Consider the following 14,419-nt stretch of genomic DNA (forward strand, 5'->3'; position numbering starts at 1 on the left):
CATCCTAATGCCCAGAACCTGTGAATGTGTTACTTCATATGGTAAAAGAGATTGCAGATGCGATTAAATTATAGCTCTTGAGATGGGGAGATTTATCCTGGATTGTCCAAGTGGGTCCCATATAATCACAAGGGTCCTTGTAAGAGGGAGACAGAAATGTCAGAGTCAGAGAGGGATTTAAAGATGCCTCACTGCTAGCTTTGAAGACAAAGGAAGGGGCCATGAATCCAGGAATGAAGGCATCCTCGAGAATCTGGAAAAGGAACCAGTCCTGCCAACACACTGTCTTTAGTCCAGTAAAACTGATTTTGGACTTCTGGCCTCCAGAATTATAAGAGAGTAAATTTGTTGGGTTTTTTTTTTTGTTTTTTTTTTTTTTGCAGTGTGCGGGCCTCTCACTGCTGTGGCCTCTCCCGCTGCGGAGCACAGGCTCTGGACACGCAGACTCAGTGGCCATGGCTCACAGGCCCAGCCACTCCGCGGCATGTGGGATCTTCCCGGACTGGGGCATGAACCTGTGTCCCCTGCATCGGCAGGCGGACTCTCAACCACTGCGCCGCCAGGGAAGCCCGATTTGTATTGTTTTAAGCCACTAAAGTTGTGGTAATTTTCTACAGCAGCAATAGGAAACTAATACATCAGGTTAATAAAGAATATCTGGGGACTTCCCTGGTGGTCCAGTGGTTAGGACTCTGTGCTTCCACTGCAGGAGGCAGGAGTTTGATCCCTGGTCGGGGAACTAGGTTCCTGAATTCCGCGTGGCAGAGCCAAACAAAAGAAAAAAATGTGAAAAAAAATTTTTTCTTGTTACAAAAGCAACACATTATAGAAATATTGAAAAATACAGAAAAACACAAAAGTAGAACACTTGTGATTTCACACCCCCTCCATCCTCCCTTCTCATGGAACATATAAAGTAAAATAGAAATAGAAAAGATCCTCCCACTGTCCCAGAGCTAAACCCTGTGAGTTAGATTTTGACACAAACCAGGCAAGACTTTTGTTTCTATGTTTATACTAAATGTAATCTCTCTCCATATTCATCTATCTACCTATGTATCTATCTACCTAACATCCTGATAGACAGGAAGCTTGTATTCCTCACTCTTAGCAGTTCTTATGCCCAGAACCCAAGGAGTTTCTGCTATGCTCTCCCCTTTATATTTGCTGTCAGAAAGCTCTGTGGAACATGGAAAGGTGCTCAATATCATGAGTCATTAGGAAATGCATATCAAAACCACAATGGGATACCACTTCATTAGGATGGCTATTAGAAAAAAACAAAAAGACCCTAGAACACAGGTGTTGGTGAGTACGTGGAGTAATTGGAACCCTGTACATTGCTGGTGGGATTGTAAAATGGTGCAGTCACTGTGGAAAACAATATGACCATGCCTCAAGAAATTAAATGGAATTACCATATGACCCAGCAATTCCACCTCTGGGTATATACTCAGAAGAACTGGAAGCCGGGTTTTTTTGTTTTTGTTTTTAAATTTCTATTTATTTTATTTATTTATTTTTGGCTGTATTGGGTCTTCATTGCTGTGTGCAGGCTTTTCTCTAGTTGCGGCGAGCAGGGGCTACTCTTCCTTGTGGTGCGCAGGCTTCTCATTGCGGTGGCTTCTCTTGTTGTGGAGCACGGGCTCTAGGCCCGCCGGCCTCAGTAGTTGTGACATGCGGGCTCTAGAGCACAGGCTCAGTAGTTGTGGCACATGGGCTTAGTTGCTCCGCGGCATGTGGGATCTTCCCGGACCAGGGCTCGAACCCATGTCCCCTGCATTGGCTTGCGGATTCTTAACCACTGCGCCACCAGGGAAGCCCCAGGAAGCTGGGTTTTGAAGAAATAGTTGTACACCTTGTTCACAGCAACATTATGCACAATAAGCAAAAGACAGGAGTATCCATTGATGGGTGAATGGATAAACTAAATGTGATATGTATGTACAATGGAATATTATTCAGCCTTAAAAAGGAAGGACATTTTGACACATGCTACAACATGGATGAGCCTTGAAGACGTTGTTCTAAGTGAAATAAGCCTGTCACAAAGGACAAGTAGTGTACAATTCCTCTCCTGTGAGGTACCCAGAGTAGTCAAATTCGTGGTCGCAGAAAGTAGAAAGGTGGTTGCCAAGGGGAATGGGAAATTTTCGTTTAATGAGTACAGAGTTTCAACTGGGGAAGATGAAAAAGGTCCAGAGATGGCTGGTGGTGACGGTTGTCCAAAAATGTGAATGTACTTGATGCTACATAACTGTACACTTAAAAATGGTTAAAACGTTAACATTTATGTTGTGTATAGTTTATCCTCCCCCTCCTCCCACCCCCCTGCCACACGCAAAGCTTTGTAAAGAGGAAGTCAAGGGTGGTCTGTTCCACAAAGAAGCGCAACTGTTCTAGTAATAAAACCTACCACTTTTCAGTCGTCAGTATGTGCCAGGTACCTAAGTCAGCAGTTTATATGTATTCTTTTGTTTTCTCCTGTCAACAACCCTGAGGTAGGTACGACTATCATCTTCATTGTACAGAGCAGGAAACTGAGGCACGAAGTCTAAGTGACTTGTGCAAAGTCTCCAGCTAAGAAGGTACAGTCAGAACTGGAACCCTGGGTGGCTGGCTGCAGAGCCCGATCGTTGGCCTTCATGATACACCCTCTTTCCCATAAAAGACAAATCCATCATCCAAATAGGCCATAGCTCTTGGTAAGAGGCTAAATGCAGGTTATGAAAAAGCGAGCACCAGTGGAGTCTTGCATTCATGGGACTTGGATAAATCCCATGCATTTGGAGCAGTCCTGGGTTCCCAGAATTTTCGGGCAGAGATGACGGTGGTTCCCTGAACTTTTCACAGTACACTGTATCACTACTGCTGCCACTATTTTTCCCCTGCGGTGCCCCCCTCCCCTTCTCTTAGAACCCACTGCTTATTTGACATGAAAAATGTACTACAATGAGTCTCCTGGCTAATTAATTAAAAGGGGGAAAAAAATCTCAATCTTCAAATATGAAATGATTGATTACATAAGCATTAACACCTCTGCACACTCAGAACGGCATGTCTTCAATTTAAAACTTTTCCGACACATTATTTTCTGCCGACGTGTGTGTTTTCTGCCCTTACAAGTCCGATTTCTCATACATCCCAGTCCATTTCACAGCAAATGGCCCCAAATGGTGTTTTTCCTGCTCATTAGGAGCCTGTATCAATTAAGCAGGCCTGGCCGAGCTGCCTCTCCAGGCCTGCATCTCCTGGGCTGGCGTGTCTGTGCTCTTCCCACCCGAGAGCTGGCTGGGACATCCCCCACTCTTCCCCGCCACTGAGGGGCCCCCCTGCCACTTAGGGGCCCTGGTGCGTTTCACAAGACCAGGGCAGAGCTCTGACGTCAGTGTTCTTGTGCAGTGCTTGCGCTCTATGGAATTTTAAAAGCTTATTGTCTGGCTCAGACACGTGGCTCCAAGCTGCTGTCTGACTGGTTCTTTCAGTTGTTTGTTTTTAACCCAAAGAGCCTCAAACCAATACCCTCCCAGCCCCCACAAGCTTCCCAGCCTGTGCCTTGCTTGAGATGCCGTTTTTTTCCACCTCACTCATGCTTGACCTTTGTCCCTTGAAAAGGGGGAGGCCTGGGCTCAGGGCTGCCACCGTAAGGACCAGTGGGGGCTTGAGCTGTGGGTAGGCAGCAGGTGTCCTGCCCCTTCCCTGGTGCCCGCTGTCTGTGGGAAGAGGCCACTTCCTCTCTCGGGATTTGCCCAGGCCCAGGGGTAGCGCTCAGAGCCGCTGATGTGAGCTGGCTGCTGAGCAACAATCAGTACGTGTGAAATGTTTCTGAGAGGAATAAGTTGTCACTTCACAAGCAGAAATGTTGAAAGGCAATGAATTCTTGGATGGAGCGGTTGTCTAAATCAGGGTGGGAAACCTGACCTCTCATTAGCAACAGAACTTGTTTGTGCTTCTGACTGTAAAAATCATAACATGACATTAGAAGCCTGCAGAGACAAAGCTCTACGGGGCTGGAAGACGGAGATATTAATGGTGGGCACATGCTGAGAATGACACTTCTATTTTCCAGAAGCATATAATGGTACTTTTCCCACCGAAACTGTGAAAAAGAGAAGCTATTATGGTTCAACATTTAGACAGGCATTAAAGCACACTTTCAGTACAAGTTGAAATTATTTTTTACTCCTGTGGCCTGAATTTATTAGCAAATGAGTTGGATTTCCTTCTTTCAGGACTTGAACAAACGGGGAGGTTGTTTTTGGTTTTTTGTGTTTTTTTTGCGGTACGCGGGCCTCTCACTGTTGTGGCCTCTCCCGTTGCGGAGCACAGGCTCCGGACGCGCAGGCTCAGCGGCCATGGCTCACGGGCCCAGCCGCTCCGCGGCATGTGGGATCTTCCCGGACCGGGGCACGAACCCATGTTCCCTGCATCGGCAGGCGGACTCTCAACTACTGTGCCACCAGGGAAGCCCGGGGTAATATTTATTGAATAGCATTTTTGTATCCTATAAGTAATTTAAATAACGAGTCAGTGAAACACTTTGTCTTTTTGTCCCCTAAATCTCCTCCTCCCCAAACCCCACCACAAATGCAGACCCCACCACCCCAATGCTCTGGCTTCATGGCTACACGAAATTCTTTTTCACTTGGCCCTTCTCAGAAATGAAAACTTCTCCATGATTTTCTAAATCCTAGGTCTGCAAGCCCAGGAAAGGACATAAATGTCCAGTGGCCTCAGACCAGCATCCGGACATCCCTCAGCCACCCGCTTCACTGTGTCAGGGCCACTGTTGCTGTCCCGCCTCCAGCTGCCCCCGGAGCCCCCTAAGATCCTAATCAGCCTGGCTCCACCCATTTTCCCTGGGGCCCATCCCCTAATTGTTTGGACAATGTCATAGTGGTGAAAACTTGGCCTGAGGCCATAAGGGCAGAACTCCACTTGTGCCCATGAGGTGCTGCTACATGGCTGTGGGCCTCCAGTGCCTGTCAATGCAGGTTACACGTGGCTTCACCAAGGGAATTTAACAGAAAGTGATTTCTTCACTACAATATTTGCAATCACTATAAAAGTACATTCGTAGTTTTCTGCTTTGTTTTTAATTCTGAAGCACAGAATCATCACCGAGAGTAGCTGTTTTTGCATCATTTGACTTAGAATCCTACTGGGCTGTTCACCTTGAAGCTAGCAAGATAAATGACACTTTTACAACCCACCAGAAATTAGGGGCTGGTTGACTGACAGCATGACAGCTCTCTTGGAAAAGTCTGTGGTCGCTGCTCTCAGTTCTCTAATTTGATCAGCTTCTGGAGTGGGTTTGGCTGGGGATGGACAGCCTCCAGCATTTCCAGAGCTTGAAGGAAGTAGGCCTGCTGGCCTGGTTAGCATTCCTGTGGCTAAGACGTTGTCCTGGGACTGAACGTTGGCTGGACAGGCTTTCAGCTCATAGGGCAAAGTACCTCTGTGGAACCTCAGGGAGAGAGGGATTTGGAGAGCCCATGGCACCCCAGAGGGCTCCTTGGGTTCTCTCCAGGACTGGCCCTGGCCTTGCTGCCCTGCCTTTATCCGTTTCCAGGCTGGCGAGGCTTCCCTGTACCTGTTTGTGTTGTGGAGAGTCTGAAAAGCCCTCCTCCAGATGAAAGCCCTCTGAAAATTCAGTCCCATTAGCCTATTGAAAAGCAGTAATGCTCTGTTGTTTCTGAAAGAATCCTTGCACTTAGAGCCAGCAGAGGAGAAATTATTACCGAACTAAGTTATTAGATCCGTTCCCTGGAACATTTTTTAAAACCCAAGATCGTTTTCCTGAGGGAAAATGTAATACAATCTCTCCCTCCTTTATTTATTTATTTATTTATTTTTAAAATTTATTTTATTTAATTTATTTTTTATTTTTGGCTGCGTTGGGTCTTTGTTGCTGCGCGCAGGCTGTCTCTAGTTGCAGCGAGCGGGGGCTACTCTTGGTTGCGGTGCGCGGGCTTCTCATTGTGGTGGCTTCTCTTGTTGTGGAGCACGGGCTCTAGGCGCGCAGGCTTCAATAGTTGTGGCACGTGGGCTCAGTAGTTGTGGCGCTCAGGCTCTAGAGCACAGGCTCAGTAGTTGTGCCACACGGGCTTAGTTGCTCCGCAGCATATGGGATCTTCCCGGACCAGGGCTCGAACCCGCGTCCCCTGCATTGGCAGGCGGATTCTTAACCACTGCGCCACCAGGGAAGACCCCTCTCCCTCCTTTAAAGCACCTGATGCCATCATTCTCTGCCTCTAGCAGCAAGCCTGCTGCCCCAAACAAGGGAACATCACAGCGATGTGCCACTGAGAACGTGGCTGGGGGCGGGTACCAGGGAGGACAATGCCGAGAAGCTAAAAACAACAAGAGAAGAAACAATAAAGTGAGACCCATCCTGACGGTAAACACAGCACCAGAGTTCCACAAATGCACACACCCCTTCGAGGGTGGGGGAGTAGGGGGGAGCCGCCGGGCAGGACAGTGTAGAGAGGGACAGAAACTGCTGGGGGTCCAGGAAGACTGGGGCACTGACTGGGGTTGTTATCACCATGCTAAGTCTGAGAGGCACCCTTTGTTGTGTGTCTGCTCTGTGCCAACGTTGGTGGAGGGGTGCCTCAGAGAAAAAGATTCCTAGGATCTGGCGAAAGCCTACTCCATCCTGTCTGCACAGTAACAACAGTAACTGCTATAGTTTAATAACGAGTGCTTACTATGTTCTAGGCATGCAAGCTCCACAAATTAGATATAATGCCCATTTTATAGATAAACTGAGGCACAGTGAAGTTAAGTGAAGAATCCTGTGGTAGGTGCATAAATCACCAATTAAACCCTGCTAATAATTAGCATCACAGGACTGGCAATTCACTGGGCTAACAAGATCCTCCTTGTACAATGACGGAGAAGGGAAAGTGATTTTTATGATTTGGGAGCAGTTATGAGCTTGGTAAATAATACGCAATGTTCAAATTCAGTTGTTACATGTGTTATTCATAAATCATTTATTTTGACTGAGTAAATGAAATCGGTTTAGAGAGACGCTTTATTTAACCTATTCTTTAAATTTGCGGAGATTTTTGTAATGCTCTCAGTGTTTCTTTTTAGTGGGTGTGGGAGAGATGGGGAGAGGAAGGAACGTGGGGTATTCAAAGGCTAACATAGAAAAGATTCTCCATAAAAAAAGAAAACACGTCTAGAGACGATCTCCATAAACAAAACATGAGTGCACACAGCAATTTCATGTTCTCATTCCACCCACTTGGTTGTTCTTAATGATTCAAGAACAGAACCGCCTGGGCAGATTTACAGGCTCGACATTCCTGACATCTGCGCCGAAACAAGGCTGTCTGTGTTTGCAGAGCGCTTGCTTCTGCTTGGGGGAGAAAACACAAACACCTTGATTCAATTTTTACTTTTATTATGTTTGCATCCATGGGCTGTTGGGATCTAAGAATGGGTGTCAGGAAAGAGGACAGTATAGCCTTGAAGATTGGGGGTTGAATGAGACGTGAAGATCACACATTTACACGCCAACAATCACGTCTTCTTCTGCTGTTAGAAAGCCGGACGTCAGGTGGAAATCTTTGGTTTGTTTAGATTGGTGCTTTAGCAAATTCCTCTACTGGTTCAGAGGGCAGGGGTGTGGCTGGGAGTTCCAGGCCCAGGGCCGGGGCCTCTTGACTTGGGCTTTCTGAGTTTCTCAGCTGGGGTTTTGGGAATGTCATATTCTCTCCAGCCCCCTTTCTTTTAAGGGGAAGATTTGCTTTCCATTAGACACTTTCCTCAGATTTATAACTTTCTTCTACTCTTTTTCGTGGCCTAAGCTTCCCAGACTATCAAGGTGATAGTAAGACGCCTGTCCATTTCTTAGGAGAAGACCCAGGCTGACCTCCCTGGCCCTCTTCCCCAAGTTATTCTGGAATCACCTGGCAAGCTGCACCCAGGAAGCAGTGAACACAGGCTGGTACTTTTGCTGCCTCATAATGCACTGATAATCCTGTGATTTAGAACCTTCATTTCACCTCTGAGACTCAGAGTGGGGAAGTAACTTTCCCGAGGTAACAGAACTTGTCAGTAGGAAGAGCTGGGATTCAAACCTAGGCTGGTCTGGTGTTATAGCTCATGTACCCGTCAGCCACCTTAGAAGGTGATCTTAAGTTAGGGCTATGACTTTGGGTTTCATGCCAAATCTCCACTATTTCAGAATCTGTGGTGGAAGGGGAGGTGAGTAAAATTATGGATTTGGCATTTGAAAATGATGTGATCTTTTATTTTAATGCCGATGCTGAAAGGTTGGTTATATTTTAGTGGGGCACCTGACTCCTCTCTTTGGCCTTCAGACTTTAAAGATAGATTCCATGTCTTTGGGGGCTGTTTTCATACTGGGTTCCACCTGACAGCTCTAGTCTGGTTGTCCCATGGCCTTTGCTATTCTTGGGGAAAGCAGAAAGGAAGAGGGAAAAACAAAAGAGAGAAGGGGATGGGGGCTGAGGACATGGAAAGATTTTTAGCTTACAGTTTTTATTATAACCAAGTACTGGGGCTTTGCTGGTGGCGCAGTGGTTGGGGGTCCACCTGCCGATGCAGGGGATGTGGGTTCGTGCCCCGGTCCGGGAAGATCCCACGTGCCGCGGAGTGGCTGGGCCCGTGAGCCATGGCCGCTGAGCCTGTACGTCCGGAGCCTGTGCTCCGCAACGGGAGAGGCCTGCGTACCGCAAAAAAAAAAAAAAAAAAAAACCAAGTACTGTAACTTTACCAAACACAAAACCCAGTAGACTTAAAATTCTAATGCTTTATATCATGCAAAATTTATTTTTGTCATGTATTGGTGACTACAGATCCAGTTGTATTATTTTTACTCAATATTATTTCCCATATAGACTTTCATATATTTACATATTTTTTTAAACTTTTTCAGCACATATCATCTAATGTAATCCTTGCATACACCTTGTTAATTTGAAATTTTTGCTCTGTGGCCAAGAGAGGTTAAGGAACTAGCCTAAGGTTGCAAATCTAGTGCAGGGCTGGGATCTGGATATATAGGTTTCAGTGTCTATGGAGCACCCCATGTTTTTTGTTTTTTTTCCCACACCTTTATTGGAGTATAAATATTTTACAATGTTGTGTTAGTTTCTGCTGTACAATAAATTGAATCAGCTGTATGTATACATATATCCCCATATCCCCTCCTTCTTGAGCCTCCCTCCCACCCTCCCTATCCCACCCCTCTAGGTGGTCACAAAGCACCGAGCTGATCTCCCTGTGCTAGGCGTCTGCTTCCCACTAGCTATCTATTTTACACTTGGTAGTGTATATACGTCAGTGCTACTCTCTCACTTCATCCCAGCTTCCCCTTCCCCCTCCCATGCCCTCAAGTACGTTCTCTATGTCTGCGTCTTTATTCCTGCCCTGCCACTAGGTTCATCAGTACTGCTTTTTTCAATTCCATGTATTTGCATTAGCGTACGGTATTTGTTCTTCTCTTTCTGACTCACTTCACTCTGTATGACAGATTCTAGGTCCATCCATCTCACTACAAATAACTCAATTTCGTTCCTTTTTATGGCTGAGTAATAGTCCATTGTATATATGTGCTACATCTTCTTTATCCAATCATCTGTTGATGGACATTTAGGTTGCTTCCATGTCCTGGCTATTGTAAATAGTGCTGCAATGAACATTGTGGTGCATGTATCTTTTTGAATTATGGTTTTCTCAGGGTATATGCCCAGTAGTGGGATTGCTGTGTCATATGGTAGTTCTATTTTTAGTTTTTTAAGGATCCCCCATACTGTTCTCCATAGTGGCTGTATCAATTTATATTCCCACCAACAGTGCAAGAGGGTTCCCTTTTCTCCACACCCTCTCCAGCATTTATTGTTTGTAGATTTTGCATGGCAAAGGAAACCATAAGCAAGACGAAAAGACAACCCTCAGAATGGGAGAAAATATTTGCAAATGAAGCAACTGACAAAGGATTAATCTCCAAAATGTACAAGCAGCTCATGCAGCTCAATATCACAAAAACAAACAACCCAATCCAAAAATGGGTGGAAGACCTAAATAGACATTTCTCCAAAGAAGACATACAGATTGCCAACAGATGCATGAAAAGATGCTTAACATCACTAATCATTAGAGAAATGCAAATCAAAACTACAATGAAGTATCACCTCACACCGGTCAGAATGGCCATCATCAAAACTCTGCACCCCATGTTTGTTTTGATATTGGATAGAGTCACATTTTCCTGAAGACAAAAAGTTCTACTATTTCAAAAGAAAATAATCCATCAACATTCACCTTCTTGAGACCAGGGTGTATGGTTCTTAATCTCCTTTTCTACTTGATCACCAATTTTCATGTAATCAGGGCACTCATGTTAATAACAGCCTGGTATGGTTGCTCGTTTTTCATGGCCATGTGTGGAGATGATGTCCTTCCTTCCTTCCTTCTTTCCCTCCTTCTTTCCTTCCTCCCTTCCCTTCTTTTCTCCAGCAGCCCTATGAAGAACCACTACAGTGTTAACTCTCATTTGTTTATTCACTCATTCATTCTTTTCTCCAAAAGCTTTGTGGAGAAGAACCACCAGAGTATTAACTGTAATGGTCAGAATGGCCCTCGAGTGACCCTTCCTGTGGCTTAATACTTGGAGACTGTCACTCAATAGGCTCCTCACATCTACACAAGGGATGATTAAAGAATATTCTAAATGAATTGGTAGTTTAGGGTAGAAGTACATGGAAACATTTAAAAATTCTAATTTTTATGCCTTTTGGGGATTTTGTATTATTTATCAGTGCGTATATGGACTTACAAGAGTCATACATGCCCACTGTAAAATATGCCAACACTGAAGACACTTGTGATGCACAGAGTGAGAATCTCCAGTCATTAGGAACAACACTCCGACCCCAAACTGGACAAGGCCACTGCTAATCCTTTCATTCTATGTATGGGACAACATTACATCTACTATATTTTTATAGATGATGTTCATGTAAGATTGCATGAATCTTGTCCTGGATCTCAACTTTTTTCTATGCATAATTAAGTGTATTTAAGATGATTTAAAATAAATTATGAGTCATCCCTCAGCCTTTCTTAACCAGTGAAATGAAATGTGATGTGTCAAAATTGAGTTAAATCCATAATCTTGGTGGATGTGCTTTTGACTTGCACATAACGAAAATCAGGCAGGCAAAAGTGAGGCAGCTCACACACCATATTGATATCCAACAATGAGAAGGTCAGAGCAGGGAGTTGATGTCAATATGTTCATCCCAAACTGCAATAAAGCTGTCCCGGCAACTGTAATCTCAGCTGCCCGTTCCCCTCCTTTGGGTGAGAAAGGCACCATTCAGACCCTCAACTCCTTTGCTATGAAAATACCATGCTTTAACAAAGGTTTAATTGTTTTTCAATCATATCGATATAATCTAGATTTCAGGTTTCAAAGATAAACTTAAAATTTCCACACCAGATAGGGCTTTACTTGACAAAAAGACTGAGAGATGACAGCTAAGATTTCTAATTCTGCCACATGAAAATTACCGAATAATTGCACAAACGGTGTCATCGTTCTGAGAATCATAAAGTGCATGTAGCTTTCCATTTTGTTTTCCAGTATTTTACTGGGGATGTTTTCCTTGGGATATCACTAGCAGTTTTAAATGCTAGGAAAGTGTTTTACCTCTACCTTCATTTTTTGCCAAAGAGAGGGCAGACACAGCCACAATAAAAAGGTAACACTACACTATAACATGACACTATTATAGTCTGTTTTCCACCAGGGAAACTACCTTAGAATGGGCAAAATCTGCGTGCACAAACGTGCTTCTCCAGGTTGGAAAGTTTCTACAGTTTGCAGATGTGGCAGCAAAGAAACAGTAAAGTGTGGGAAAGCAGCATCTTCTGGACATCCATATCCAGGAGATGCCCTCCCCATGGTAAATCAGCCTGAAACATTTGTCACCAACTGGTGACACCAGAGCCAGGTGATAGATGGCTGAAGACAAGGAGGGACTGAAGGAATCAGTAAGAAGGGCCCACAATGACCTCAACAACTACAGGGCTTACACACTTTAACTCTGCCAGACTCACTAGCGTCAAATTTGTAGAAGTCAATTCTGAGAAAATTGGAGAATTAAAAAATTAAGAACTATTTCACAAGGAGTCATTCCTATCTACATCCAGTACGGCCATTTAAATTTTATATTGGTCTTCCATCCATTCCCGAGTGCTTTCACAGAGCGACCTGCCAGAAGCCATTAGTGCACAGCCCTCACAAATGGAAAGGCAGCAGCATTCTGACTCACTCGGAGCCAGACTGGCATTTGCACTCACTCAAATCACTTGGCGATTAACAAGCTTCTCTGCACTAGGAATCGTGGTCACTTCCCCTCAGAACAGGATCTAGGAAACAACCTGAAGGGATCATGATCTAAAGAAAGATCATGCTTTGATGTTGGGTGGGATTATGCAAATAAGAATGAGAATAGGGTGCTTCAGTGCTGTCAGAGTGTGCTGTGTTTTATTTGGGAAATGAGACAAAATCTTCCTATGATCAGCCACTCCATGTGACATCCCAACCCACACTCTGCTACTGACATTTTATCTCCCACTGAACAGCCCGGCTGTTGTAACATTTTCAGGATTCTTAATTTATGTCTTGCAGAATCTAAAATCAGTTGGCAGGAACTTTAAGAAAATAACCAGTGTTGACAGGCACCTTTATACTTCAAGAAGCTGGTACACCTTAGTGCTGCTAAAAGCTAGGGAATGTTCTCTACTTTTTTCTTCCAAAATATGTCTAGAAGACAGTGGGATGGAGATAGGGAGCTGTCGTAAATCATTTGATTTCTCTTTTCAATCTAAACTCTGTGAAAGACCTTTCTTTCCACCCAATATCTGCTAACAAGCTCATTCTCCTTTCGTGGTATGAGTGACTCCAGCATTTAATTAATTAATTAAATTAGAGTAACAAAGAAAAATTAACTGAGGTTCTTATATGTAGCCAAGAACCATGGAAAAGTAAAATGACTCAAAAGTAAGATCAGCAATGTAACGTTTGTGTAAGCTTCATAACCTACTGAACTGTTGATTCTCAGAACACTAGGGAGGGAAGATAGTCTGATGATGACGATTCCTACTTTACAGAAGACAAAGCGAGGCCCAGAAAATGTAAATAACTAGCTGCAAATCACTCAGCCTTGAAGAAATTGCGACTCAAACCCAAATCACAGGTTCTTTCCATTATATCACCGTGCTGCTTTGTAAAAGTAGCGACTTTGAATTGGTCAATCACATGAATATGCTAAAACCTTTGCTCTTGAGTCTTGGCAGTGCTGAACACTTGGCGCTCTCGGGCTTACACCTGTCAAAGCTAGGATGCTGGTGTACACCCTAACTCTGGAGAACTCAGCCTCCATCCTCTTCTCAGAGTGGAGTTATATCTACTTATCCATTATGTAGTGCTTCAGAGTATAGACTCTTGAGCCAGGTGACTGGCTCTGCCACTCACTAATAACTGACCTGGGCAAGCTACTTAACTTTTCTGGGCCTCATTTTCCTGTACAGTAAGATGGAGATGATAACAGCGCCTATCTCATAGGATTGTTGTAAAGATTAAATGAGTTTATGTAAAATGCTATGTACAGGTTAGTATCACCCATCTGTTTGCCACATGCTTTCATAAGTGCACTATAGGGTCTTCCCTGGTGGTCCAGTGGTAAAGAATCCGCCTTACAGTCCAGGGGATGCAGGTTCAATCCCTGATCAGGGAACTAAGATTCCACAGGCCGACGGGCAACTAAAGCCCGCACGCCACAACTAGAGAAGAGAAAACCCACATGCCACAACTAGAGAGAAGCCCACGCACCACGACGAAGAGCCTGAGCACTGCAACGAGAAAAGATCCTGCGTGCTGCAACTAAGACCCGACACAGCCTAAAATAAATGAATAAATAATAAGTAAATCTTTAAAAAAAAAGCCAGTGCTTTCTTTCTAAAAAAATAAAAAATAAAAAAAAAAAGAACTATAAATGCACCTGTAATATGCTTATGGAAACCTCTGGTTAGATGATAAAGCCAAGAAAAGCTTTGCTCCATTCCAGGAGGTAGGAAATTAGTATACTCCTTTTACACAGTACCTGGCACATAGTGGAGATTCAAAAAACATTTTTAAATTGAACTGAAGTGGATAGTACCATAACTGAAAGTGGTAGTCCTGATCTTTCAGGCTCAACGTCCAGATTTTTCAAGTATTTCTAGTCCACCTCCCCTCCACTCCCCTCCACTCCCCACCTCATCTATCTCGAAGGGCAGAGACCAGGAAAAGGATGGGCAATCAGTTCCCACAAAGCTCAAGTAAGAGTAAAAATCAGTTCTGAGAACTGTGCAAAATATATGTCCTTGTGCC

Source organism: Delphinus delphis, chromosome 12 (genome assembly GCF_949987515.2).
Source record: "Delphinus delphis chromosome 12, mDelDel1.2, whole genome shotgun sequence".
Taxonomy (NCBI): Eukaryota; Metazoa; Chordata; class Mammalia; order Artiodactyla; family Delphinidae; genus Delphinus; species Delphinus delphis.